Source organism: Tamandua tetradactyla, chromosome 16 (assembly GCF_023851605.1).
Source record: "Tamandua tetradactyla isolate mTamTet1 chromosome 16, mTamTet1.pri, whole genome shotgun sequence".
Lineage (NCBI taxonomy): Eukaryota > Metazoa > Chordata > Mammalia > Pilosa > Myrmecophagidae > Tamandua > Tamandua tetradactyla.
The window spans coordinates 65,004,320-65,029,604 of record NC_135342.1 but is presented as its reverse complement, the minus strand read 5'-3'; the positions used below and the strand labels follow the sequence as shown (position 1 = coordinate 65,029,604).

General features: G+C 40.4%; 1 protein-coding gene across 7 annotated transcripts in view; it reads right to left on the bottom strand.

Moving 5' to 3' along the window:
- ZFHX3 (zinc finger homeobox 3) overlaps positions 1 to 25,285 on the bottom strand; it is a 1,060,470-nt gene that overhangs the window by 565,641 nt on the left and 469,544 nt on the right. The gene's annotated exons all lie outside the window — the stretch shown is intronic.

Below are 25,285 nucleotides of genomic sequence, written 5' to 3'. Positions count from 1 at the left end.
CAAGGACAAGGAAATAATTCATGGAAATAAAACAGCTTGTTTTAGGAAGATGGTTGACTTTCTTTGGGAGGAATCAGGTCAGCTCTGTAGATGTTTTTCTCTGTTTGACACTTGAATGAGGCAACTTTTCTTTGCAAATAATAATGACTCCAGTACATCATAAACTTTCCAACAATAATGTTTTAGAGCTTGGCAATCAAGTTTCTACTGTGACTCATCCTCCCACCCTTCATGCTAATCTCATTCTCTTGTAGTGAATGCCATGCGGCCAGTTCCCTGAAGTCGGAGACTACCCTGTCTGCCCCTCTTTCCTGTTCTGGCACCCCAACTGGCACATAGAAAATATAATAACTATTTGGTTCATTGTCTCGTGCAAAAAAGTAAAGAGACCATTCCCAAACCCAAATTCTTCTGCCTGCAGAAAGCAACTTTTCCTTTTAAATTCACACTGGGTCAGTGGTGCCATTAATTTTCCAGGCACCAGACTTAAATCTGGCCTTATCGCTCTGTGGATCAAACTGCCAAATGACATCTACATTTACTTGATACTCATATGCAGTCCTTCCTCTGCATTTCGCCTCTTTCTCTTCCTTTTGATCACAGCAGCCATCCTCCTAACTCCCTCTACCTTCCATGTCATTCCCAATTTCCAATGAATGCTATGAGTTTGAAGTAAAACTGTAAAACTGACATTACCCAATCACCGACAAGTGACTACTTGGACAAGCCAACATCTAGGACAAGGGTGTGTGGACAAGGATGGAAACCAGGGGAAAACTGGAAGGAGGGGGGAGAACTGGAAGTTGAAAAGGCAGTCACAGCCGGGATTCCAACCCTCTGAGAGCAGCAGGGGAAAAGTTGGTCTAATGTCTTTAATAAAAATTGTGTCATCTAGGACTTACCAAAGTTATAGGACTTCTGAACAGTTGTGGTGTTGTTGTTACACCTTCCTACTGATTAACAGAGGGAGTAATGTCAGTTTTACTTCAAATGCATAGTATTCATTGGAAATTGGGAATGACATGGAAGATAGAGGGAGTTAGGAGGATGACAATGAGTGACAAGTAAATCTGGAAAACATGAACAAAAGGAAGGTCTAGTAGGGGCTTCTGGGAAAAAATTTACTATTAAGAGTCCTAGAAATAGATGGCTCCTTCTTCTTCTGTATAGAAGTAATACCTGGAATTTCTGTGCCTTTATTGCAATCCCAATGGGAACTGAAGTAGCAGTGATCTACCACACCAACGTCGGCATTATTAGGGAGAGATGGAAAATAGTCTGGTCTTCAATGATATTATAGGGCCACTGAATTCACTAACCCATGAGCCTGTGCTACTGCTAAATTTGTCTTTAGCTGAAATAATACTTTCTCCTATTTAAGCCATTTTGAGACAGATTTTTCCACTTTTAGCCCAAATCATCCTAACCAATAGGGTGGCTTCAGGCCCACTTACTTGTCACTCAGTCACTTAATCACTTGGTGTCTCAGTTTCCTTATTTCTAAAACAGAGGTAATAGTGCTTACTCCCTACCATTGCTATACAGCTAGAATGAGATCAGTTGCATAAAATGTCCAAAGCAGAGCCTAGCATACAGTAGGTGCTCAATAAACAGAGGTCATAACTAACTGTCACTCTCTGGGGGCCTCTGTTAGCTCAGGACATTGCACGTCTTGTTCCTCCCACAGGTGTGTTCATAAGCAGAGTGGTCCAACAATTAGATCACTATTCACTGAATTTTTATTCACAGAATTATAATCAACTTCACCAAGGAGGCTTAATATTTCAAGGAACTGTGCAGTGAGTTTGTTTGTAAAGTAAGAACTGGTATTTGAACTATGGACCTCAAATCCAATAATTTCTTTAGCACCAAACATTGTGTTATACGATAGGCATCTCTCTCCCCTGAGATTGTGCCCCGTGGCAGCCCAGGACCAGACTTTCTAATGTGGAATTCTCTTAGGCAGCACACACCGTGCGGTGGTCTCATGACTCGGGCTTAAGACCCCAGCAGGATGCATCCTGCTTCTCCCTATGGCCTTCCCCTACTTTGTTTCTTTCACTGCCCTTTCCATCCTCCCACCTCATCTGTCCTCCCCACAGGACCTAATCTAGTGCTTTCCACTTGAAATAAGTGCCTGTTGGACAAATGCTTGGCTGTAGGAATCTCTGTAACAAAGTGTTGGGGAGGGACTGGCAATAGGAGAATAAGCAGGGAGAAGCTGGCAACTGTGTGTTCCTGGGACTTGTACTGTGGGGCATTTGTGCTTTTGCACTTTTATGTTCAGCTCCCAGTCTGGATGGCGGCTCAGGATGTATGCTCGTGCTGTGGCCACTTGGGGGCGCCCAAACGGCCCAGCCTGGACACACCCAGCTCACATTTACTAATTGTTCATCTATGCCAAGCACAATGCCCCATACAAATGCCACAACAACTTGAAAGACACGAAGCCCATTTTATAGATGAAGATACTGAGGATCAGCGTGGAAAAGTGACCAAGGTAGTATTGCTGGGGAGTAGAAAAGCTAGCACTCAAACCAGAGTCTACACATTTTAAGGTCCAGGAACCCAAGGGATGTGGTCAGGATATGCTGGAGGATCCAAGGGTGTGGGAGGAAGCACTAAAGGGAAGGTGTAAGCATCACTCTCCACCTGGACCACTACAGTTCAAACATCTAAAAAATTAGCATATAGAGATGAGTCACATCTTTCTTCTGCCATCATTGAAAAAAAAAAGAGAATATTTCAAGTAATCATCAACAGTCTTTACCACCAGATTTAGAGGCCACACCTTGTTCATTCCTGGCACACAATAGGTATTCAATAAAAGTTTGAACATCTGATTAAAGGCAAATGGAACTGCATTCACCGCAGGCCTGGCCATATGCCAGTGAGCCAGTGAGCACTAACTTTCCAGGAGAGGTAGACAGCCTCAAGCCTTTTAGGAATTTTTTTTGATTTTGCAAACCCAAGAGAGAAGTGTGTGTATATGTGTATGGGGTGGGGTAGGGTGGGGGTGGGGAGCAGAAAGGGTGGAAGGGACAGTTTGAGAGAGACAGGAAAAGGACTCACAGAGAGAAAAGGAAAAGCCAAAAACCAAAATGGAGAGAGAAGGGTGACGAATGGTTTGGACCAGACGATGGCTGTCCTGTCTGGCCTTAATCTGGCCCCACAACGATGGGGCTCAGTAAAGAATTTGGGTCAGAATTATGAAAAATTTCCATACAGTGTAAAAGTTTGAATGCAGTTCTATAGGCAGAATCACCTAAGAATGTCTTTAAATCATATGCATTGTGTGTGCGCGTGTGTATGTGTGAGAGAGCTAAAACCACTTGAAAGTACATGTACTGATGAAGACGTGCATGTGGGCTGTTTGCATGGAAAAATATATGGCTCTGCTGCGGGAGCTGTGAATAGACGAGCACAGTCTAGAGAGGCACTCATTTCTGTTCTCATCATAAAACGTACCTGTGAGGAAAGAGGTCACAGAGTACTCAAAAGAGATACCCAAAGATTTTTTTCGGTATCCTCAAAGCACTAGAATCAGCTCCAAGTGAAATCTCAGAGAAATACAAGGAGGGGCCTTTCCCTTCCCTGCATTCTGCCCACATGCATAAAGATGTCAGCATGTTGATTATTCTGATTAGACTTTTAGTGTAATTTACGGTGTCCAGCCATTGTGCTTGGGTGTCTGGCCTGCTCTCACTGCCCTGACAATGCCATTTTTAAAATGTCAGCCAGGCCATGATTCATGGCTGGCGCTGGTGACATCGCTGCTGACCTGAAAGAGTTAGGCAGCAATATTTAATTAAAGGGGGAAAAATACTAAAAGGAACCAGCCTAGGGAAAGTAGAGGGCAAGATCTGAAAGAACTAAAATCATCTCTGGGAGGATCAGAATCTCAAAACAGGAAAGAGGCTCTGAAAGTCCATTGTACTTTCAACTATTTGTGGCACTGTCCGTCCACCCGTTATGTGCAGTGCTAAGGTCATCCTGAATGAATGAAACAGTCTCTTGGATCCTACTCCTCCCCATCCCACAGGCTCGTGTTTCCTCTCGCTGTGGGGATTCCCTGGGAGGCTGGGTTGTCACCAGCTCTGGCTTCAGCCCTCCAGCTATGCTGCCTCCACGTGGAGGTCTCCCCAGCTTGCAAAAGGCCACACTCCCCCTTCCTTCTAATTTCCCAGGCCTGCGAGCTGCACAAGCTTTAGGGGAAATGAAAACTGCGTTTGGCTTCTTGGGGGAACAAACCCAGCCATGACCAGCTACAACAGTAGCTACAGGCCTGTAGTGAGATTAGAGATACTTCTTCCGGCTCTGGGATTTTAGAAGTTTACGTGTGGGAAAATGATCCCTTAAAACATGCACACACACACACACACACACTCACACACACACACACACACACACACACATCCCTACATCTTAGTTGTGAGATAGTAAGAAAGCTAGTCCCCTTTCCAGAGGTGGAAGGACAGAATTTCTCCCAAATTGGAAGGCTACAGTGAGCTAATGTTTGAGAACTAGCCTCAGTCTTTGTCCTGGCCTGCAGGAGCCAGGCTATTGTCTTCCAGGCCCGTAGATGTGAGCCCCCTCAGCCCACAGCTCCTCTTCCCCAGTGACCCCAGGGTCGATGGCACACATGCTGGCCTTGAACTCTCCGTCTGTCTCTCCTACCATATTAATTACTATTCCCTTTGGTCAGGCTAAGAAAACAGCCTCAACTGCATTAGTGCTAATTAAGAAGAGTGAGCTCGCCATTCTGGCAGCCTCATCAGTCCCTGCAATGTTCAGGCCAAGGAGGGACCCTGACAATCTTATTACAGCAGAAGAAAACACCTCCCTCTGCTCCTTCCTCATCGGGTGAACAATGAAATGCCCTCCTGCCACCCCCCTGCAGTGAGCTGGCCTCTTCCATCACGAATGCATCTGCCCCACGACTAGCAACCAGTGAAGACAGCCTGGGTCAGCCAGACACGCAGGGCAGGAAAATAGCTATGTTTTTTTAAGCTGAGGGGATTTAGCAGAGCAAATATAGGGTCATGCCCATTTCTAACTCCATCTGTTGCCTTTTTTCCCCTTCACCTACTATAAATATATTAATAGACAGACAGATAGAATAAATGTGAATCACTACGTGTCATCATCCCCCAAACCTATTATGCTCTCCATTTAAAACTCAAGATGTTAGAACTGGCTCAGGACTAGAATCCAGTGCTGTGGACACACTTAGGAACCTCTACAAGGATCTGAAGACAGTTAATAGTTACCTAAGTTACCTTCTACATCGTGCCCTTCCTGTCATCCTTCCTGCCCTGATCTACTGCATCATCTGTCAGATGAACTACTGCAGTGGCCCCAAACTGACTCCAATCACTGTCTGCTCCCATCCGCCCTCCACTCTAGTTCCTAGAGTTAGCATCCAAAAGGACATGAGGGTATGCCACCTGCTTGGTTACAAAATACACAGTTGTTCCCTTATGTCTATAGAGGAAAGCTCCTTTGCATGGTTTACGGGGCAACCCTGCCATGGCTACAGTACTCCCACCCCGCATTCTTACCAGGAACTATTCTAAGTCCTGGGGATAACAGGAAACAAAAAAGGGCAAGCATTTTGACTGTTTCCATATAAGGAAGAAGAAATGAAAAACTGAAGCAATTTCCCAGGTAAACGAGACCACATACCCAATTGCAGAAAGAGGGTACATTTCTTTTAACTCATATTATGCAAATTGGGTATTAAGCTCAAGTGGAAATCAACAGACAATTCACTTCACTTTACCCTCATAGATGCACTAAGACAACTTGCTTGTTTCTAGGAACTTTGGTACAGAGATACTCTTAAAAGTAAGGCACTGGGGCAGGCAACCGTGGCTAGGTGGCAGAGTTCTCACCTGCCATGCCAGAGACTGGGATTTGATTCCCAGAGCCCGTCCATGCAAAAAAAATTTAAAAGGAAATTAAAAAGAAAAAGAAAAATAAGGCACCCAAATTTTTATGGGAGCCAGGGCCCTTAAAAAAATTGTTTACTGATTATATAAGTAATTATTTTTTCATTGGTAGGCACTGGGAATTGAACTCGGGTCTCCGGCATGACAGACAAGAACTCTGCCTGCTGAGCCACCATGGCCTGCCCTATATACAAGTAATTTTTTAACTAGAGAAAAATTACGGAAAAGCCCCAAAACTCACGTATCATCATACCATTCAAGGATCACCCCTATCAACATTTGGCATATTCTTCTACTCATTTTTGTAATATATATGTTTATATATACTTCCTCCTCTCCCAAACACCCAGTATATACCTAAACATATATACAATAACTTGTATCCCATTTATTTCACTTCACAGTCTTCAAAAACATCTGCGTAAAAAACATGGCCTTTAACAGCCTCCTAATATTCCAGTTGTATATAAATGTAATTAATAAATGTCCCATTATTTATAAATCCAATTATTGTTGGACATTTAGTTAGTCCCAGTGTTTTTATTATTTAAAATAATGCTGTGATAGACATATTTTATACGAAATTCTAGGAGAGAAAATCATGGAAATATGGTCAAAAGGAATGAACTCTGGTTAAGAATCCTGAAATGTGTGAAGCCCCTGTTCTCTAAGAATCATGACCACAAAGTATAAGGAAATAGCTGGTGCCCTTGATGAGGTGGGAGGGCGGGGCTCTGACTGTATTGATGGGGATGAATCCCCATGTGGGGAGGAGCAACTGGACTCTGTGGCTCTAATCTCCTCCCCAAGATTCTCCTCCATTTGGCAATGGGAGGATTAGGGTTTGATTTTTTCTTTATTTCTTCTTAAAGTGACTGTTTGGTTTCCTAACACCGAGAGGTTGTTTAGAACTGCTGAATTGGTAATAAATCCCTTTGGGCATTGTGAAGTTTGTCTTTAAAAACAAAATTCTGCCTAGACTTGTATGAAGATTCCAATTCCAATGCAAGAAAATACAGTTCAGTGGTCTTTAAACTTTTTAATGCCTCACAACTGTTTATTCTTAAAAAAAAAAAAAATTGACACAGATCCGTATCTGTGCATGCACAGTTTATAAGCCTTTTCTCCAGTCCTGGACCTACTGATTCCAGCCCTCCTGGTCAGAGATCCTGGACTTGGATATAGGAGCTCCATCATCAGAATTTAGGTAGCTCCTATTAATTGACTAATGTTAGCACATATTGCATTCCATAGTCTTAGATATTGAGATATGCAATATAAAACAACTAATCCAAGAGCTATGCTGTATTATAATGGAGTGAGGGGTCCATAGCGGTCCAGAGCCCAAATCACTGACCTCTCTACAAACCACTTACATGACTCTAGTCTGAAAAGACTCTAGAGTCATAGGTGATGGCCACTAATCTAGTTGCTTTGGCCAGTCCCTCCAAATTCTAGGCTTTCAAGACTCTTGCACCCTAGTAAGATTATCATTTCTCATATAAAAGAGCTTTCATTTTCCCATCTCATCCCTCTTTGCCATGTGATTCCTGTTCACTGGATTGAGGTGTGAAGAAGAGAAGTCAGGACATGGGGGGGCCTACCTCTGTCTTCACAATAATATCAGCAACAGGAACCAAGCAGCAAACAAGGATTATGATACTAAGATTTTCTTGGATGGAATCAATCTTCCTTTTGTTTTTTCCAACTTGGGCTGGAAGAGGCGGCAAGAGGGTTTGAAGACAGACATGATTTTCTTCACGTTCCCTTCAAGTCTCCCAGCTGACCTTACATGGAGGCAGTCAGGAACCATCTAGCTGGCTTGAAGAGCAGGGCTGAGGTGAGCTCGCCACTGGAGCTCGAAGAGGTAGAGTTCTGAAGAGAATAACTCCTGGACCAGCCACCAGGAAGGAGAGGCTGGAGGTCACACCCAGTCCTAAGATCCCTGCCGAGTCCTCTGCCTCTCCCCTGTCTGCATAGAGAGGCCAGGCAGGGCCATTTACTCAGCTAAAGCACCTCAGTGGAGCAGAGCACCCAGGTAGGTTAGGGCACTGCCATGGAGCTGTCACTGGGCCTTACTGTCATCGCAGACAGCAGCACGTCCCATGAAAGGAGAGATTTCAAACCCCACAAGCTCAGCCCTCCATCCCCTTGTTCTCCCGGCCTTATAAAAATAGAAAGAACACATGTTCCCATTAGTCACTTGCTTGAGGGTTGCCGTGGGGTATATGCAAGCAGCCTGTACATTGGCACCAAATTTGAATATCATTTGCATCTTTCAGGTAGACAATGGATACTGCATCAAAAACAGGCCTACAGCCCCCCTCTTTCCCCCTCAGCAAGGCACCGAGTGCGGCAGAAGCCAGATGACATTTCCTGGGAAAAAGGCCTATCATTTGTATGTTTTCAAATCCACTTGATAAGGCCCCTCCTGGTGACTGAGGCCCATCCCAGCTGGAGAGGCATACTGAGAGGCTTTTAATTAAACTTCTACTTGCCAAGAGTGGTTTGCATATGCACAGGAGGAACTATACTCCTGGGGGAGCCTTAAAGACAGCTAGTTCCTTTGCCTCTGTGTGTCCTCAACTCTCTGAGGTTATGGAGTAGAGGCATGGTCTGCATACAGCCCCTTCCAGGAGGGCATAAGGGGTAAGCCCTGCAGTGTTCACCAGCAGAGCCCACACCACAGTGGCACAGTGCCTCCTTCTCTGCTTGGAGTAGACCTGGCTTCACTGCCACCTGTGGGACTTCAGAGCAGCAAGGAGGGTACATGCAGCAGGGACGAGATTGCTCTGGGGTCTGCCACAGAATAGCCAGAGGTGAAAAGACAGAAGCCTTTGGATCCTACAGGTGGTTTAGTTATTGACCTGTGTGTCCCTTCCGGGAGGGGTGAGGACTCCAAGATCCTTTATGCCTCTGACCCGCCTTGACCCCACCTTTGTAACCCTATCAGGACTAGTGGTCAGTAGTTATCAACTGTCAATAGCCGCTAAAACGCACGCTTTAATTCAGAGTATGGGAGGCCCATCTATTTGCTGATCGATCTTGGACTTGCAAGTTGACAAAATGCAGAGTCTCTTGTCTTCTTATCATAATATTGAAAACGTGTGCTGAGACAAATTGAATGATCTACACTCTTGTGCCCCACTCCTGGGGCCCTTAGCAAATATGAGAGGATTGATTGAGATAAAAGGTGAACAGGAGGTCTGTGTTGTGCCTCTAAAGAAAAGAATGCCACTGAACCAGGGAGCTAAAGGACTAATTAGTCCATCTCATTAAGTGTATCTACTAAAATCCTATGGAAACAGGTCAAGGCTGCCCTGCCCCAATTATCTGGGTAATTTAAAGACAATCTGCATCTTTTTGAATAATTGAAGGCAAAAAAAAAAAACCGATTTGGAGGACTTAATCTATTTTAATAGATACTTGGAATCACTGGATCCTTGCCAACCCCTTTCCACCTGACCTTGTGCTGTGTTGATTTGTCTGCGGTTTTGTAATTTCTTATTTTTTTGCAGAGAAAAATGTGTTTTCAGAGGTGGTCAGATTACATAATTGGGGCTGAACTCAAAATGCAGAGCAGACATCTCGGGGTACAGAGCTTGGCCTCCCATTTTCCAGGTGCTGGGACATGGTGGAGATGAGAGCAAGGCTTTCACGTGGTCAGGTCCTCCTGGATGGGCTCTCACTGAGATGACCACTTAAACTAGGGAAACAGGCAAGGTGGCTGATACTTTCTTGTAAATTGCCAGCATAGTTATTTAAATGGTCTGAAAGTTGGGGGTGAAGGTCATATCTACCTCCTAGAGTTGTGATGTGGATTAAATGCGTAGATATCTGCCAAATGCTAGATTGGTACCCGTAGGTAGAAGGCTCCAGGCATGCTAGCTATTATTAGTGATATTATTTATGTCATTAAGATCATAGAATCACCCTCATTATTGTTAAATTGGATGGCTATTGTGCAATATTCACCAATCTGGTGTGTGAAGGTGGAATTTATAGTTTCCTATTTTACGCTTGCATGAAGGGTTAGTACAAAGGAGGAAAAACAATATTCTTCAACCTTAGCATTATTGACATTTTGGAGCAGATAATTCTTTGTTGCGGGCTGGGGGGCTGTCCTGTGTACTGTCAGATGTTTAGCAGAATCCCTGGACTTTACCCAGGAAATGCCACTAGCATACCTTTCCCTACAGTTGTGATAACTAAAACATCTCCAGACACTGCCAAAATGTGCCCTGGCAGGTGAATCATCCCTGGTTAAGAACCATGGAGACAAAATAATAGGCATGAATGGTATTTTCCAGGCTCGTGCCTGGGGAGCCAGCCCAAAGGACATATCCAGGTGACAATGACTACTCCCCCCGCCCCACCACCATCCCTGCCACTGACGCCTTGTGGTTGACTTGGGCTGGTCTTGCTTCACTTTGAGGCTTCCCAGTTGCTTAGCCAATGGGCTCCTTGGAAGGCTGTAGACCACCAGTCCACCTGACGTGCCCAGCCAGACTCACACAACTAGGCAGTAACAAAGGCAAGAACAAGATGTTCACTTCCCTTTCTGGTAGCTGCCTTTAATTTGTAAATGACAAAAAAATTTAGAAACTAATAAACTAATTTTAGGAAACGTTTTTCACCACAGCGTTTGTTTATCTGGCATTATCTGGATATAAAGGGCTTTTACATATGAATGTGGCAAAAATTGATGCCTATCTATTTAAGCACCAAAGCACTTTTTTATTTTAAATACTTTAATGAAATATTTATAAAATACATTTAATAAGAAAATGCTGAAGATTCTACCTAATCACTATTAATGTGTGCATTTTCTGAAATACCGTTTATTCATAAGATATTTTTCATTCTTTTAAGTTCTTTATTTTGTTCCAAGTAGTCAACATTGCTGTAAGCAAATTCTGCATAAGTGAGATGTCTATTGTTATTATTTTTACCAAAAAAATCTATGTTTACCAGTATTTGGAGGATAAAACTGTTTCCAAGTGTAAAGTAACAATCAAAAGAAATTCAAATCTTACTATTTTGTAGGTGACCTCTATTTGTACTTGTATTCACACTATGCATTAATGTCTGCTAATTTTTTCAAACAACTTTCAGAACAAAGTGGTCCTTGCAAATTCTTTTGCAAGCTTTCTAAACATTATGCCTTCTTAAACTAGGAGAGCTAAATGTAAAGTCAATATTTCTTTAAATTAAGTATTCAACTCTTTATTTGGCATCCTTTTCCTGAGTCAGATGTGCCTCACAGAGTTTGGGCTGAATAACATGTAGTTTTGGGATTGACCTAAACCTAAGAAATGACAAATGTGGATCCATCAATTTTATGTCTGAGGCAAGAGAATGTCAAAAGTGTATTTACCTAATTCCATGGTACCAGTTTCTCACTGTTTCTCATGCCTGCAACTCTCAGCCCCACAGAATTCTAGTCTATCAAGAAAGAGTATAGACTAAGTCTTGGTGACCTTATCGTAGAGCCAGAATAACAACGAATGGGGGAAAACAAAAATTGGCTCTTCCCCGATAAAGACATTTCTGCAGAGAGGTGGTTGCTGATAATAAGGTTCCTGGGATAGCAAGTCCATCAATCATTATGGGCTCTTAATACCTCAAAATAAAAGGAATAAAGATAATGACAGAAGAAGGTATGAAGCAAATGACAAAAATTTACATCACTAGATGAAAGAAATCATCCAAGTCTATTTGAAGTTCTAGTTGGCTAGTAATTTTCTGTTGACAGGAAAAAATAATAAATACTAATCCAAATCATATTGTTGATCTGTTCATTGCCTCTGGATGGTACAAAATTCAGGAACTTTAAAAAAATCCTTGATTTCTAAAAGTAGAAAAATAATTATTAATGATAACCCTTACTTCATTATTATTACTAAATTTGTGTTAAATCAGAATATTTGAAACCTCAAATTCTTTCTATATTTCCAGCTTACTCTTGAAAATTTGAGAATAACTACTCATACCACTGTACCTCAAATGCCACTGTCACAGAAACTTCATACCTGCCTAGAGTGTGATGGTGTTTTTCATTCGAGAGGAAATAAAAGTCACAAACAATAAAGAAAGTGGCAGCCAGGATCAGGGACAAACATGACAGAGACTCAGAGCAGTGAAGCCAGTGACTTGTGTTTCCTGAGGATAGTGCAAACGTGGGAGCAATATAATGGCGAAAAAGAAGGGATGGAGATTCAGACAGGAGAAGTAGATCTGTCTCATACCATCATAGGATACAGCACGGAGGTTTTTGTCCACACCTCCCCAATTTAAAGGAAATTAATGCTATCAAGATTTTCCTTTCCTGGAAATGTCACTGAGGGTCTAGTGTCAGCAAGAAGAGTGGGGTGAGAAGTCTATCAGCTTCGTTACTTGCTAGAAAGTTAGGTCAGTCAGCAGAAGGGCACTGCTGACCCGGCGCCTCAGTTTAACCCACTACTTGATGATTAAAAGCAATTTGGAATATTAAAAGGGCCACCTGGGAGATGAATTAGTGGCTTTGTTTCTCACGCTTGCTTTGTTCATCTCATTTTGCTACCTTGGAGCTCAGAGCAGTTAGTCAACTGACCTACATCTTGGGATGGTGAGTATGTAGGTATCATGGTGATATAATCCTCAAGCCTGGTTTATTTGGACTTTTAACTGTGCCAGAGTGGAATTAAATGCAAAATGCATATGTGTGCATGAGGGAAACCACTGAGATACTTCCTGGTGATATATTACTTCAATCTCTGTGTGATGTACAGAAAGGAACCTGCAATTACACGTTTAGACTGAATACACATTTTTCTCATTAGTGTTTATTTTTGTCACCAGTCATATTGCTTACTGGAAACTGAAGGCTGTTGGTATATATGCCTCATCCTTCCTTCCCCCTTTCAAGACATTTTGCTGATCTACTTTGGTTTTTTTTTTTTTTTTAGCAGCCAGCTGATTCTTCTCTTTAAGGATGCTCCTTGGAGTCTAAGGGGCTCAAAGGTATATGGATTGCTGAAGTTGGACTTACTTGGCATATTTACCTTGCAAGGCTGAGGCTTGTGTAAAGAAGCCCTTGGCAGGTGGTTGTCAGTCAGGCAGGAAGAGGAGATGAGAAAACCAAAGGGGAGGGATTAGGCTTCAGAGACAGACTAACTCCTGAGTATGGAATTGAGAGAAAGAATCAAGGGCCATGGTTAGTAGTCAAGTGGGATATTCATAAATACATGGAAGCAAAGTCTGGGGACATGATGGGAGTGCTACACAATTGGGAAGAATAACCACCAGGTGTTTACTGAACTGCCTGGCAGCAACCCATCTGACCATCCAACAAGCTTCCCAGCAGCATAAAATCAGAAAGTCAATAAAACAACACCAGTTTCCAAATTCTATCTCATTGCACGTAAATGGAAAGTCTCAACAATCAATAACGTGCTACTGAACTACAATCAGAATTCAGTGTAGAGACACCTGCACTAGCCAGGGCATTTAGGAAGCATTTGAGTCAACAAATGAATTCCAAAAAATTTTAATTGGGAGAGATGATCAGATCATAATGTCAGGAGCAGTGCCTTTATTAAAGATAGCATGTGAGGGAAGTGCAAGAGAGAAAAAGTGAAAGCAAGAGAGTAAGACTAGCGTTGATCTGCTTTAATAAAATGGCCCAATTCAGTACCAATTAACCATTCCTGTTTATCTACCCACACAAGGAGAACAATAAGCATCTCTGAGTTTCTGTCAACTTCCTCAACGTCATTTCAGATTGGTTGAGAGCTGAATTTCTAAGCTGGAAAAGCTACTGTTGATTCATGCTTGTGCCTCTATCTACCTTCCAATGGTTTCAAGGAGGTTCATGAAGCTAATTCCAATTCACTAACCACTATTTTGGCAGTAGATGATCATTTCCAGGACCTCAAGGCCAGTCTTTTGAATGGTTTCGAAAAAATTCATCAGTCCCTCAAAATCCGTTTAGCTGAACAAATTGTCACTGGTCCCATGTGTATAAACAACACCATTTAGCTTTTCCTATCATATGCCCCCTTCCCCTTTACTGCTCTTATATTAGTAGATGAAAAGATCAGAAGTGCCAGCTTTTAGCAAATAGATTCAGCTTTGGTCACAAACAGATTTCTGTGAGAATGAGCAGAAAGTTATTAGAAGAAAGAGATTAAGTACCTTACATATATTTTAAGCTTGCAGTCTGATTTCTCTTAGGCATGGCCTGATTTCTCTTAAGCACTGGGAACACGTTCATTTTCCAGGTTTATATGACAAACTTTTCGTGTCTAGAGTGCCATTTAGAGGATTACTAATTTACTAAATGGTACTCCAGTGCCCTGAAAGAGTTAATTCTCTTCTGAGAGATAAGCAATTTATTTTCTATTTAGCAGCAGGATAAGGCCCACTGCTTACAAATGACTATGAGCTCCGAGAGAGAGAGAGAGAGAGAGAGAGAGAGAGAGAGAGAGAGAGAGAGAGAGAGGAGAGAGGAGAGAGAGAGAAGGAGAGAGGGAGAGTGGGAGAGAGGGAAAGAGGAAGAGAGGAAGAGAGGGAGTGAGGGAGAGAAGGAGTGAGGGAGTGAGGGAGAGAGGGAGAGAGGGAGAGATATGCTATGTAAATACAGAAGTATAGTAATTTTAATTACTGTAATATAATGTCAATTCACAGGACTATTTTTGTACATATCCTTTCTCAACTTTTGTCTAAAAAGACCCGATCAGCATCATGAACTTATACACATATCCTTGGAAAATTCGGTGCCCAAACATATGCTGTACCCTTTGGCACAAAGATCCATTTAACCAATCAATCAATAAATGTTTCCCCAGCACCACAACTAAGCAGAAAGTGCAGCCCAGATCCTGTCCTTCAGAGCTTACAGTTTGGTTGTGGTGATGATTCTTGAGCAAACCTTACTTGGGTGGTGGTGGAAACAGCTCATGAAAGTTCAGTTTAGAAAGAGTAGGAATCAGCCACCCTGTAAAATGGTTATCACTGACCATCTTTTGTTTGGAATCGGTATTTGAAAATTGTCTTAAGAGTCAGAGTCTTGAAATTCACAATGTTTTCTTTCCTAAGAGGACTCCATGCCTGGCTCTCTTTGATGGGAGACTGGGTAAGGTAGGAAACAAATCACAGTTCTAAGTGAAGAGATATCATTGAGAACTCATAAGAGGGAGGGCGGACTGTGTTTTAGACATGACTTGAAGGAAATGTTAGTGAGCCTCCAAGTGAAGGCAAAGGGAAGGTAGAGAAAATGAAAGGGAAAAGACATGTGAATTCACAGACGAATTTAGAGCTTTACTTACCGTGACAAAGAAACAAGAAGAGAGGGAAGGAACATATTTGCAAGCATATGACACAGTCCAAATATTTAGTAAGATAATTGTAAAGATATGGTGACTAAGGAGTTTGGCAAAGAAAATAATTTTGTGGATGGAAGTTACTGAGATGTGCTTTTGTATATACATTTTCTTAAAACAATAAACAATTCCTTTCAGAGAATAATCAGAGCTTCTGGTAGTTATAATAGCGTTCAAACTATAGCCTCAACCTTTCAAGAAAGACAGTAGTTTCTTCTCTAAAAGGACTCTAGAAATAGATTCTGTAAAAGATCATTTAGACAGCCACTCTGATGATTTGTCATTCTGGCTAACAAGAAGTTATTTCTTATGTCTGACCAAAATCTCTTGCTAATGGTATCCAAAGTTCAGCATTTCAAGGCTCCATGACTTTGATGTGTTCATTCTCTTTCATATTCCCTCCTGTTCTTTCAGTCTATGGATATGGAGAATAATTACTCAGAAATATCCTCAGAATATTCCAGTGTATATTTGAGTAATTAAGTTACTTGTTGGCTTTCTCTGATTTCAGCCAAATAAACATAATACATTCTCTCTACCACCACCTGACATCCTAGATTTAGCTTTTCACCAATAAAAATAAGACAGAATACTTAGGAATTTTAAAGAATGATTTCTAGCATGTATAATTTTTCTGGGTACCATAACATGAACAAGTTGGTATTCCTTATAACATGAATATATACACAAGTCTGATCCCTTGGGTGGGACTTCTGAAGTATCCTTGCTTTTTAAAATATGATATTTTATATATATGTTATATGCAAAATAGATTACTTGAATCCCCTAATTTTGCCAATTTAAAATGATAATTTTTATCTAGAGCTTAATCAATGAGCTTAGGGATCTCTTTAATTTTTTCCTCTTAGATTTACCATGAAACTATTTTTTGACTGCTAGGTTAGACAATTCATACAGAGGAAAAGAAATGGATTTGTGGAACTCTATTCCAAAACATGACATGTGGAGTTATAAAAATCATGCCCCTACTAAAACCTAACTCAGTACTATATTATAAAAGGGGATTACTGAAAGTAGGATTGGGGCTGAGTGGATTTATGTGGTGGCCTCCATAAGACACAGGATCTGTTCAGCAACAGTGGAAACCTGTTTGATAATAAACTCTTTATTAGCTTCCTTGCTTCATTTTCCCACCATCCTATCAATTCTTGAGATTACCTTACAAATAAATTACCTTTACCTGTTCACTTGCCTTCAGGCCTATTTCTGGGAGAACCCAAATGAAGACACAACTCATATATTTGGTATAGTATCTGGTATAATTGTAATATCTTTAAGTGTCTCATATTAAAATGCTGAATTTTAGATTGGGTGGTGAGGTGAATTTGGATCCCAGAATATCCCTACTCTAATATTTTAAACAAAAGGAATGAAAAGTAGCGACAAACAAAACAAAATGCTTATCAGCAATAGTCAAAGAACATGGAATAACCTCAAGCTAATAAACTTCAAAAAAAAATATCAGGCAGGTGGAAGAGAAAGATGGTATTGCTATGCCCCAATTTACCCTAAATCCCAGAATGCACAGAAAGGAGTAGATGAAGCAGAATCTTCCTCCAATACTTCACAGTTTGGAGAGAAACAAACTGAAGGGGTATTTAGGTGTCTTCAGCTGAGTTAGGAAAGTATCTTCAGGAATAGAAGACCCCTACCTATCACTCTAAGACCTCAGAGTCTTATTTCAGGCAGGACAAACTGCCAGGGATTGACACTTTACAGGGAGGGCTCCAGGGGAATAAGATACATTCCCAACTAAGTGACATAAACCTGATAAAGTACATTTAACAAAATCTTAAAAAGGAGTCAAGTCCCTGGTTCTCCTGTACACAGCCCTTCAGAACAATCCCTTCCACCAAAGCACTACTTAGGAAACGGACAACAGGATTGAAAAGATTAAACTGTTCCTGAGAGGAAAAATAGACCACAGATGGAGAGAGAAGGGGTCAAGAAGAAGTTATCCAAGGTTTATGAGTACAAATAGAAGATTGGGATGGAGGGTCACATATTAAGCAAGAACAAGAAGGAAAAAAAGAACATAAAGGGACTTCCACTTTTGATAATGGTGAACTATTTCTTTCAGACCACAACTTTTGTTGAGAGCACTCAATATACCGGATACATCATAAAAAGACCTTAAATGCATTGAAGACCTGATGAGGGACCAAGTTCCTGGTCAAAACTGAAGGAACTGGCACAATCCAAAAAGAAAAGTGGAACAGGGATAATATTTGCCAAATCAACAAACTTTTAACTTTGATTTTGACAGCTTTGCTATGTGAGGGGTGGAGGCAGAAATCAGTGCCAGAGAATGCCTGTGGAGAAGAGTCTCCTAAGAGATCTCCCACAGTAAGTTAGGATCCCAAAAGACTATACTTTTAGGATGTTAGGTTAGGATGGAAACAAGAATACAAAAAAGCGATGAGATATGCAAATGAGAGATGAAACACTCAATAAGGAAAAGAAAATACAAGTCAAAAAAAACCAAAATTTCTTTTTGAGTACTTATGGTATAGAATAGTTTAATATGGCACAATTTTACTAAAATGGGAACTAAAGGATAAGCTATTAAAACAATCTAATGATATAAAAAGAGGTTATGAGCTTAGAAGACAAACTGAAGATCAAAACATTATTTTAGAGGATTAGGGAATGCAGCTGACCTGGGAGAGCCTTCTGTACCACATGTGGCAGCCCTGGTTGCAGAGGCCAAGGAACTGAGAGGTAGAAAGCTGGAACCTGGCACAGAGGCATGGAGCTGCGGAGCCCGTGGGAGTACACAGATGGGAGCCTGGGACTAGGAAGTAAGGCAGACTGTGATCCTTGGGTGCATTACCCTCACCAGCGCAGCCCCTGTATGCTGCTTACAAGAGACTCATCTTAGACACAAGGATACAAATAGATTAAAAGTGAAAGGTTGGAAAAAGATTTTCCACAGAACTTGTAACCAAAAGAAAGCAGAAGCTATACTAATATCAGACAAAATAGACTTTAAATGTAAAGAGATCATAAGAGACAAACAAGGATACTGCCCCCTGTGCTGGTTTGAAAGGGTATATGGACCCTAAAAAAGCATGTTTTAATCAAAATCCCATTTCATAAAGGTAGGATAATCCCTATTCAATGCTGTATGTTTGAAACTGTAATCAGATCATCTCCCTGGAGATGTGATTTAATCAAGTTAAGATGGATTAGATGACATGTCTCCACCCATTTGGGTGGGCCTTGAGAAGTTTCTGGAGTCCTATAAAAGAGGAAACATTTTGAAGAATGAGAGTGATTCAGAGAGAGCCAGAGAAGAATGACATAGCCACAAGAGTCCATAAGCCAGTGACCTTTGGAGATGAAGAAGGAAAACTCCCAGGGAGCTCCATGAAACAGGAAGCCAGGAGAGAAAGCTGGCAGATGAAGCTGTGCTCACCATGTGCCCTCCAGCAGAGGGAGAAACTGTGACTGTGTCCACCATGTGCCTTCTCAGATGAGAGAGAGACCCTGAACTTCATCGGCCTTCTTGAATGAAGGTATCTTTCCCTGGATACCTCTGATTGGACACTTCTGTAGACTTGTTGTAATTGGGACATTTTCTCAGCCTTAGAACTATAAACTAGCAACTTATTAAATTCTCCCTTTTAAAAGCCATTCTGTTTCTTGTATATTGCATTCCAGCAGCTAGCAAACTAGAACACTCCCAAATTAGAACACTTTGGAGCTCCAAAGTACATGAGACAAACATTGGCAAAACTGAAGGGAGTGATAGATGTTTCAACAATAATAGTAGGAGACTTCAATACACCACTCTGCTCTATAGATAGAACAACCAGACAGATGATCAACAAGGAAATAGAGAAGTTAAATAACTTGATAAATGAATGAGACCTAACAGACATATATAGGTCATTGCACCCCAGCACAAGGATATACATACTTCTCTAGTGCTCATGGAACATTCTCCAGGATAGATCATATGCTGGGGCACAAAACAGGTCTTTGTAAATTTAAAAATATTGAAATTATTCACAGCACTTTCTCTGATTACAATGGGATGAAGCTGGATCTCAATAATCATCAGAGAATGAGAATGTTCACAAATATGGAGTTTAAATAATACAGTCTTAAACAACCCGTGGGTCAAAGAAGAAATTGCTAGAGAAATCAGTAGCTATCTGGAGATGAATGAAAATGAGAATACAACACATCAGAATTTATAGGATGTGGCAAAGGCTGTGCTGAAAGGGAAATTTATTGCCCTAAATGCCTATATTAAAAAACAAGAAAGAGCAAAATTTGAGAACTTAACAGGAAACCTGGAGGAACTTGAGAAAGAACAGTAAACTAGCCCCAAAGCAAATAGAAGAAGAGAAATAACAAAGATTAAAGCAGAGATAAATGAGTGGAAGAACAAAAGAACAATAGAAAGAATCAATAAAACCAAAAGTTGGCTCTTTGAGGAAATCAATAAAATTGATGGGCCACTAGCAAGACTGACAAAGGAAAAAAGAGAGAGGATGCAAATAAACAAAATCAGAAATGAGAAGGGGTGCATCATCACAGACCCTGAAAAAAATAAAAGAAATCACAAGAGGATACTATGAACAACTTTATGCCAACAAACTAGACAACTTAGATGAAATGGACAAACTCCTGGAGATAAACAGACAAGTGACACTGATTCAGGAAAAAATAGAAGATCTCAACAAACCAATCACAAGCAAAGAGATTCAATCTGTCATCAAAAATCTTCCTACAAAGGAAAGCCCAGGGCCAGATGGCTTCACAGGGGAATTTCATCAAACATCCAATAAAGAACTAACACCAATCCTGCTCAAACTTCTCCAAAAAATTGAGGAAAAAGGAAGTCTACCTAACTCATTTTGTGGAGCTATATCATTTTAATACCAAAACCAGGTAAAGGTGCTATAAGAAAGGAAAACTACAGGCTAATCTCCTTAATGAACATAGATGCAAAAATTCTCAACAAAATATTAGCAAATTGAATTCAACAACACATTAAAAGAATTAAACACCATGACCAAGTGGGGTTTATCCCAGGAATGCAAGGATGGTTCAACACAAGACAATCAATTAATGTAATACAGCAGCACATTAACAAATCAAAAGGGAAAAAATCACATGATCATCTTGATTGATGCTGAAAAAGCATTTGACAAAATTCAGCATCATTTTCAGATAAAACACCCCAAAAGATAGGAATCAAAGGTAACGACCTCAATATGATAAAGGTAAATACCTCAATTATGAAAAACCGATAGCCAGCATCATACTCAAGGGAGAGAGACTGAAAGCTTTCCCCCTAAGATCAGGTACAAGACAAGGATGGCCACTGTCACCACTATTATTCAACACTGTGCTAGAAGTTCTAGCTAGAGCAATCTGGAAGGACAAAGAAGTAAAAGCCACACAAATTGGAAAGGGAGAAGTAAAACTCTCATTATTTGCAGATGATATGATACGATACTTGGAAGATCCTGAGAAATCTACAACAAAGTTACTTGAACTAATAAACAAGTTCAATAAGGTGGCAGGATATAAAATTAACATGCAAAAATCAGTAACATTTCTATACACAAGCAATGACCTAACTGAGGAGTCAGTTAAGGACAAAATTCCATTCAAAATAGCAACTAAAAGAATCAAGTACTTAGGAATGAACTTAACTAAGGATGTAAATGACTTGTACACAGAAAACTACATAACATTGCTAAAAGAAATCAAAGGAGATCTAAGTAGGTGGAAAGATATTCCTTGCTCATGGATAGGAAAGCTAAATATAGTTAGATGTCAATTCTCCTCAAATTGATCTACAGATTCAATACAGTACCAATCAAAATTCCAACAACCTACTTTGAAGACTTGTAAAAGATAAATATCAAATTCATATGGAAGGGAAAGAGACACTGAATAGCTAAAAGCTTCCTAAAAAACAAGAATGAAGTGGGAGGATTAACATTCCCCGACTTTAAAACCTATTATAAAGCCACAGTGGTCAAAACAGTATGATACTGGCACAAAGATAGAAGCATTGACCAGTGGAATCAAATAGAGAGTGCAGAAATAGACCACCAAATCTATGGTCAACTGATTTTTTAAAAGGTCCCCAAATCCTCTGAACCAGGACACAATAGTCTTTTCAATAATTGGGCCTGGAAGACCTGGATATCAATAGCCAAGAGAATGAAAGAGGACCCCTATCTTAAACCCTACACAAAAATTAATTGAAAGTGAATCAAACACCTAAATATAAGAACTAGTACTATAAAGCTTCTAGAAGAAAATGTAGGGAAACATCTTTAAGACCTAGTAATAGGAGGTAGCTTCTTAAACTTTATACCCAAAGCACAAGCAATAAAAGAAAAAATAGATAAATGGAAACTCCTGAAAATCAAATGCTTCTGCCCTCAAAAAGACTTTGTGAAAAAGGTGAAGAGACAGCCAACTCAATGAGAGAAAATATTTGGAAATCACATATCAGACAAAGGTTTTATACCCTGTATACTATACAAAGAAATCATTCAACTCAACAACAAAAGAACAAAAAACCCAATTATAATATGGGCTAAAGATATGAGTAGGCACTTTTCTGAAGAGCAAATACAGATGGCTCAAAAGCACATGAAGAGATGCTCATTTTTCATTGTCTATAAGGGAAATACAGATCAAGACTACAAAGAGATACCATCTCACACCTTTAAGAATGGCTGCTATTAAACAGACAGGAAACTATAAATGTTGGAGATGATGTGGAGAAGCAGGGACACTCATGCACTGCTGGTGAGAAGGTATAATGGTGCAGCCACTATGGAAGTCTATTTGGCAGTTCCTTAGGAAACTGAATATCGAGTTGCCCTATGAACCAGCAATAGCACTACTTGGTATATACCCAGAAGAGCTGAAAGTAACAACACAAACAGACATTTGCACACTGATGTTCATAGCAGCATTATTCACAATCGCCAAAAGATGGAAACAAACCAAATGCCCATCAACAAACTAGTGGATCAACAAAATGTGGTATATACATACAATGGAATATTATGCAGCAGTAAGACAAAATGATGTCCTGAAGCACACGACAAGATGGATGAGCCTTGAGGACATAATGCTGGGTAAAATTAGCTAGACACAAAAAGATAGGTACTGTATGATTCCGCTTTTATGACCAGCATAAAGGTATAATCGGAAGCTTATAATATAGAATATAGGGGACTTAGAGATACATAGAAGATAGAGATGGGTGAACCATTAGCTAACGAGGTTGAACTCCAATGTAAGGGAATAGATAGGAGTGAAGGTGATTCTCAAGTGGGTCTATAGGTAATTATCATATTGAAGATGAACAAAATTGAAAGGGGTTGTAGAGACCTACATGTCCCACTGATTCCCACTAGAAATATGAATTAGTTCTCGCAAGAATTACTTCAAAGATATGATTCTTGTACAAAAAGAGTGTTTAAGTCCAGGGCATGGGGGGAAAACTGCTAGTGCATGCTATGAACTATGTTCAAAAGGAAACTATCAGGACTACTACAGCAACAGCAGAGGTAAATAATGGGGGAGGGACACAAGAGTTAAGAGGAGGTTTAGATTTTCTATTTGGTGAGGGTGTCTTTATTGGTTTTCTTTCTCTTGGGAACAATGAAATGATCTAAAATTTAGGATATTGATGGTCTATGGACTTTGGGCCTTCTGTATGATGTCCGATGAATGCAGGTAGCTGAAGGATGCACTTACGGAGAAGTAGATTGGCAAGCGATGGTGTATATGAATGAAAGTTGTGCCCCTACAAAAAGAAACAAAATCATGGGGCATGCAACAATATGAATGAACGTGTGCGACATTTGGTGGGACAAAATAAGCCAGAAGCAAAAGAACAATGATGGTCTGGTCACCTTTAGAAAATGCTTATAAGAAAACAGGGGCCTAGAGTGTAAGCTTTTAGAGCAGACACATTCAGTCCAGAATGGTGATTTTTATTTCTGGATTTCGAGAGGCTGCTTTATATTTAGAGATAAGAATGAAGCTGAACAGGCTGGGGTTAAAGTAATCAGTACATAGGGGTAAGGAAGATAGTGTCTATATTTTAGAACCACACACACTCTTTGAGACTAATGGAAGAAAGGTTTATTTGCTCAGGAACTGAAATTTTTTGTAGTGCATAATCTAATTCAACCTATCTGTATAGCTCATTTGAACAATTGAAACACAGGGAGCACAGAATAAGAAAGAGGTCCTTTAATCCTGTATAGATTAGTGTAATGTCTGGATACATCCTAGAGTATATTAAGCAGATAATCAAAAAGTATTGGTGGGCAAAGATGGTTCAGTGGCCGAGTTCTTGCCTGCCATGCTGGATACCTGGATTCATTTCCCGGTGCCTGCCCATTAAAATAAAATGTATTGGTAAAGTCCCCTGAGAGAGAGGAGAAAGAATATGTAACTATTAAACCTTACCATCAGGGAATCCCCTGATACTGTGTCAAATTATAGGGACACCCAAATCAATAGGCCATGCCCTTGATCATGGGGCTTACTTTTGTGAAGTTTATATAGGTAGCAGAGAAGCTTAGATTACCTATAGGCATGCTTAAGAGTTACTTCTGGAGGACCTCTGTTGTTTGTTCAGATGTGGCCTCCCAGTCTCTCGAAGCCCAACTCTGTAAGTGAAATCATTGCCCTTCCCCCTATGTGGGATAAGACATCCAGGGGTGAAAGTCCCCCTGGTGACATGGGAGATGACTCCCAGGGATAAATTCAGACCTGGCATCATGGGATTAACAATTCCATTCTGACCAAAAGGGGAAAAGAAGTGTAATTACTCAAGTATCAGTGGCAGAGAGAGTTCAAATAGAGTCAAGAGGCTACTCTGGGGGTTGCTCTCATGCAAGCTTCCATTAGACCTTGCTACCTATCACACAACACCCCCCAACCAGGACCATCCCCGCCAATCTTAAAGAACACCTAGGGCAATATACAAGATTCCACAAGGGTTCCATGCACTAGAGTGACTTTCCAGAAACCTATGGCCTCCAGATGGGTCCCTGGTCCAGATACGTCCTGAAACCTAGCCCAGCCTATCCAGAACATCAGATAGTTCCTTTTCCCTACCCCATATTAATGACAGACCCTTTCAATATGAAAAATTTAGAATGGCCATAGCTGAAACACCCCCAAAGAGAGATATAGAAAGATAAGGATAGGGGGGAGTTGGGCACAGAAGATAGGAATTAACAAATGATTATGAATGCTGAATCATTAAAATGATTTAATGGATGTTTCTTTTGTTCTCCAGCATTTTGGAGCAGCTACAGGTGAAGGCCTAAAATTGTGAAATTGTAATGCATGTCAAGCTCTGAAATATGTTCTACAACCAACTGTGGTGTTGTGTTTTGAAATTTATTGCTTTTTTGTATAAATGTTATTTTTCACAAAAAAAAGAAGGAAAAAAGTCAGTTGTGATGATAAAAAAAATATTTAGGGTGGGCCACGGTGGCTCAGCAGGCAATAATGCTTGCCTGCCATGCCAGAGGACCCGGGTTTGATTCCCGTGCCTGCCCATGTAAAAATAAATAAATAAATAAAAATATTTACACCCTCCAGCCTCCTCTATTCTGGAGCAGCTAGAAGGAAAAATATGAGTGGATCACATAGTAGCCCATGACAGTCTCTGAGATATGTCCTGTAACCACCTTGTTGAAGAGTGCTTTGAAAATTATTGCTTTTTAAAATTTCTTTGCTTTGTATGTATGTTATAGAATACAACAAAAAAGTAAAAAAAAGATAAGAAAAACACATTATTATAGAACTAATAATTAAGTAACAGAAATAGAATAAACATGACTAAAAATAGAATTACCGGTATAGAAAAAAGGCATGAAATAATTTTAGTGAATACAGAGAAAAAAGAAAAATTAAAGAAAGTAATAGAAAATGAAAGAA